General features: G+C 40.1%; 1 pseudogene; it reads right to left on the reverse strand.

Moving 5' to 3' along the window:
• Positions 1-4,074: 4,074 nt before the first annotated feature.
• Positions 4,075-5,177, reverse strand: LOC145718343 (small ribosomal subunit protein uS2B pseudogene; annotated as a pseudogene).
• Between the last annotated feature and the right edge of the window lie 44 nt (positions 5,178-5,221).

A 5,221-nucleotide genomic window follows, 5' to 3' on the forward strand; every position in this document is an offset into this window, starting at 1 on the left:
CTAGAAACATCGCCAAAGGCAAGGGAAGCAAGGGCAAAAATGAACTATTGGGACTTCATCAAGATAAAAAGCTTTTGCACAGCCAAAGAAACAGTCAACAAAACCAAAAGACAACCGACAGAATGGGAGAAGATATTTGCAAATGACATATCAGATAAAGGGCTAGTATCCAAAATCTATAAAGAACTTACCAAACTCAACACCCAAAGAACAAATGATCCAATCAAGAAATGGACAGAAGACACGAACAGACATTTTTCCAAAGAAGACATCCAGATGGCCAACAGACACATGAAAAAGTGCTCAACAGCGCTCAGCATCAGGGAAATCCAAATCAAAACCTCAATGAGAAGCCTAAGGTTTTTACTACATCATAGAGTTAAAAGCTACTTCTGATTTCTGCTAGTAAAGAAATGAAATAGAAGCCTAGAATGCCCCACCTAGAAGAGCCTGGGTATTATCTGGTCCAATTTCCTCCCACAGCTATTCAGTAGTAGAACCTGAAGTCGGGGTAGCATCCTCCCACCCAAGGGCTAGTCCCATTATCCTGCACTGTCCCAGCTCCTGTTCATGTCTCCCTTTTCGCTCACGAACAGGGACTATAAATGCAGGGTGTTAACTGACAAGAAACTTGTGTTTGTTTACAATGCAATTGTGAAGAAATGCACGGTTTTTCCTGGAAAAAATAATATTATGCTTCTAGGCAAGCAAGCCCATGTATGCATATTTTACTTAGAATTTAGTTGAAGTATAATATTAATGGTATTTCAGCACCTAATCACCATTTGTAAAAGTATCGCTGTGGGAAACAGTGCACCATGTTTTAATTCACTGAACTGAATACACCTCAGGGTGAGCCCCATAAAAGAGAAAACTCCCCAAAATGTTTCTGTTCTTCCTCCACAGTGAAGGTGTACCATGTACAATAACACAATTGCTTGAGTAGAAAGGGCAGCATTTCCTCCTAGTTGGGAAAACAGACTTTAACAGGTTTGTTGCAGAGCTATCATCATTGACAGAGTAATAGTTATTGTTTTCATACTTATGGTATTAAGGTATTATTAAAATAAACACTAAGGTTCTCCTTAAATTAAACAGTAATATTAAGTACATGATACACTCATTCTCTACTATTTCAGCTTTTGTATATGTGGTAGGCAAAATATTGGTGCTCCCCCCCAAATGTCCCTGTCCTCACTTCAGAAATCTATGAATATGTTAGCTTATATGGCAAAAGAAACTTTGCAGAGGTGGCTGGATTAAGTATCTGGAGATGGGAGATCATCCAGGATTATCTAAGTGGGCCCAACATAATTACATGAGTGCTTAAAAGCTAAGAACTACTTCTAGCTCTAGTCAGAGAAGGGGACTATGGAAAGAGGGTCAGAGAGTTGAGATACAAAAAGGATTCCACCCATTATTGCTGGCTCTGAAGATGTTGGAAGGGGGCCACTAGCCTAGGAATGTGGGTGGTCTTTAGAAGCTGGAAAAGGCAAGGAAACAGATTCTCCCCTAGAGTTTCCAGAAAGGGCCACAGCCCTGCCCATCCCTTAGTTTTAACCCAGCAAGACCCATGTCAAACTTCTGACTTACAAATATGTAAGTTAATAAATTTGTATTGTTTTAGACCACTAAATTTGTTGTGGGAGTAATAAAATCAATACTGTAGGCATTTAGGGGCGCCTGGGTGGCTCAGTTGGTTAAGCGACTGCCTTCGGCTCAGGTCATGATCCTGGAGTCCCTGGATCGAGTCCCACATCGGGCTCCCTGCTCTGCGAGGAGTCTGCTTCTCCCTCTGACCCTCCCCCCTCTCATGCTCTATCTCATTCTCTCTCTCAAATAAATAAATAAAATCTTTAAAAAAAAAAATACTGTAGGCATTTAGAAATATTTTTCTCATTAACTATAACCCAGATATCAACTGGGATCTCCCTTCCTCTTAATATCCAAATTACAGATGCAAATTCCCATTCCACTGATTCTTAGAGCCAATCCTTCCCCTAGATTTGAATGCACAGCAAGGATGGGGTGGTTGTCACGGTCATCTCCATCTCTCTGCATATTAAAATAATTCAGTGTGGAAACCATTTTATCATTTCTCTCATATGTGTCCTATTCATGCAGCATAAACCCACATGGAATTTACTTGTTTTCCTGGATTTCCACCAAATTACTTTTGTGCATTAGATTTTCCTGAAGACAGAAAGTTATGCTACAGAAACACAAACCACATAAAATCAATTGTTTTTCAAAAAACTTCCCTTAACCTTCCTGCAACTGAAATTTTTAAAATCTAGTTATGTTTCCTCCTCTCTCAACTCCTATTGCTGAGTACTTTGCAGCCTTTTCTCCTGAACCTTACAAGCCTCAATTTTGGCTCTCAGCTCCCCACCCAGAGGCTTATTGAAGGTTTTGTCTGAACAAAACATTTCTTCCCCTAAGGGGTACAACTAAGATAATCCATTTGTCACCCTTCTACATATGTTCACTATTTGACTATTTAGTACATCTCCTCCCATAATCTGTGCAAGAAAATATTCTCCCTTCCCCACTCTTCCCCATGTACATGCAATAAAACAAAAATTTCATGGCCAAAGATCAAGCTGGATAACCATTAAATTCTTATGGCATCATGACCACCTTTCTCATGAAACAATGAATAAGAAAGGAATATCTAATCTAAACTTTTTATTAAATCAATTTCCTGTTGTCTTAACTTCACATACAAAAAAAATGGAACATTATCAATCCCCAATGTAAAATTACACAGTGTTTGATTTATAAAGCAACTCATTACTGATTTATAGGGAAAAGAGGGAATTTTGTTGACTATTAACTATGTGCCAAGTATTTTGCAGGTATTATCTAATTTAATCAACACAAGGAGTAAAAATTATCAAAGAGCATTTGATACTACAAGTCAGCAGAGCACATGTATTTTGTCATTTATTTTTCAATAAATCCATAAGGTAGTTACTGGTATCCCTATAACAGGGATAAATAATGTAAGACATAGAAAGGTTAAGTAATTTTCTCAGTGGCAAAAGTGATAGAGCCAAGATTCATGACCTGGGACATGTGACCCAGAGATAATCCTCCTACCCTGGGGCTATAATACTGAACAGTCAAATTACAGTAAAGGAAACTGAAGTTCCAAGAATTCAAACAACTTTTCTAGAGTCCCAACTAATGGGCCAAAGACTAGCTTAGCCTAGTCCATACAGCATACCAACGTATATGCACTTTCCACTGCTCGCAGATTCTGCATAGGCTAAACAATTTGTAACCCCAAACAGACAAAAATTTGAAAGATAATCACATTAGCCCATATTTTTCTTCCTTAGTTTTGATGCTAAGATATGCAAACCAAATATATTAAATAATATTTTGGAGATTGATGTAATGTATGGTGATTAACATAATAAAATAACAAAAAGAATTCAATAAATAATATTTTGGAGAGGCACAATTTATGGAAAGAGTAAAAACTTTGTAGTGAAAAAGACCCAATTTTATATCTAACACATATAGACTATTTCTGGAAGAATGCTCAAGAAAATGAAGTTTAACTCTAAGAAAACAGAAGTGTGGCTGGGAGACTGGGGCTAAAGAAGATATTTTCACTTAACACACTTTATAGTTTAAATTTTTTTCTATATAGGGGCACCTGGATGGCTCAGTTGATTAAGTGTCTACCTTTGGCTAGGGTCATGATCCCAGTATCCTGGGATTGAGCCCCCGTGGGGCTCCCTGCTCAGCGGGGAGCCTGCTTCTCTCTCTCTCCCTCTGCCCCTTCCCACTGTTCATGCTCTCTTTCTCAAATAAATAAATAAAATATTTTAAAAGTAAATAAATACATTTTTTCTATATAGAAAAATACATATTTTTCTATTTCTCTATTATACTGAAAAAATGCATTAATTTTTAGAGATATATTTAATGTAAAGGTCCTAGCCTAGTAAATAGCACAGAGCAGGCACTTAATAAGTGGACTTTTCCTTTTTTTTTTTTATTAAGTTTGTTTCCTGTCAACCTTGTTACCACTTTGTGTTTACAAGTATGTGAAAGAATAGCTTAAGACAATTCAGTGGTTGTTCCTACCCGGTCAGAGGCCTGAGTGGTGGGGTCTGCAGAGCCATCTCAGTGCTGAGCTGAGCGCTCCAGGCTTCCTCAAAGAAATGGTGAGTAGACACAGAGGGCACTGCACGCCTTCAGTTGCATCTGCAACCTCAGGTTGAGTAGCAGTAAATTAACGAGTCACCCCAAAATTCCTCCTTGGTCAGAGTCTTTTCAGCAGTGGTCTGCTCTTCCTTATCAATCTTCTCGGAATCTCTGTAGAAGGAAAGATCAAGCACGACCTCCCCCAGGCGTTCATGGGAGATGGTGCTGCGCATGCGCAGAAACTCCCGGACCAGCAGCCACCACATCGGACCTACTGAGCTCTTTTTCTTAGAAGAGATCACAATGTCCACATCCTGCAGAAAAGAGTCTGTGTTACACAGAGCAACGGTAGGGAGGTTAACATAAGACCTCTGTGATCCTGGTAATCAGCCCTGGGATCAGCTACTACCAGAAGTTACAATCCCAGAAAGCTGCCTGGGTCTCGTGAGTGAAGATTCTAGGAATGAAGCGGCCAGCAACAGGAATGGTTCCAGCAGCGACAGCAAACTTTAGCACAGCTCGCTGGCCCGTATTCCCAGAGGATATGACACTGACATCAGCCAGGTTTTGAATGGTAACAACGGTAAGAGCTATCAGAAGCTCCTCCCATGTTCTCCTCAGATTTATGATGCAGACGCCATCATTTTCCCTTTTGTAAATATCCTGTTTCAGGGGCACCTGTGTGGCTCAGTTAGTTAAGCGTCTGCCTTTGGCTCAGGTCATGATCTCCGGGTCCCAGATCGAGCCCAATCTGGGCTCCCTGCTCAGCGGGGAGTCTGCTTCTCCCTCTCCTCCCCACTTGTGCTCTCTCTCGCCATCTCTGTCTCTCCCTCTCAAATAAATAAAATCTTTAAAAAAAAAAATCCTGTTCCGTTTGGAAGTCAAGGTTGTGACACCTGAGTTCCTGCTGAAAGGAATTTGAGGACGTCCTCCTCCTTCATTTGCAGAACATCAAGGGCTCCAGCGTGGTGAAAGTTTCCCTTCTCGTTTACAATGGGTACCCAGAACAATGCCATATGGACTCCTCTCTAGTTAGTGCAGAAATCTCCACTTTTTATTC

This window comes from Leptonychotes weddellii, unplaced genomic scaffold (assembly GCF_054177405.1).
Source record: "Leptonychotes weddellii isolate Sample4059 unplaced genomic scaffold, ASM5417740v2 HiC_scaffold_14330, whole genome shotgun sequence".
Classification (NCBI taxonomy): Eukaryota; Metazoa; Chordata; class Mammalia; order Carnivora; family Phocidae; genus Leptonychotes; species Leptonychotes weddellii.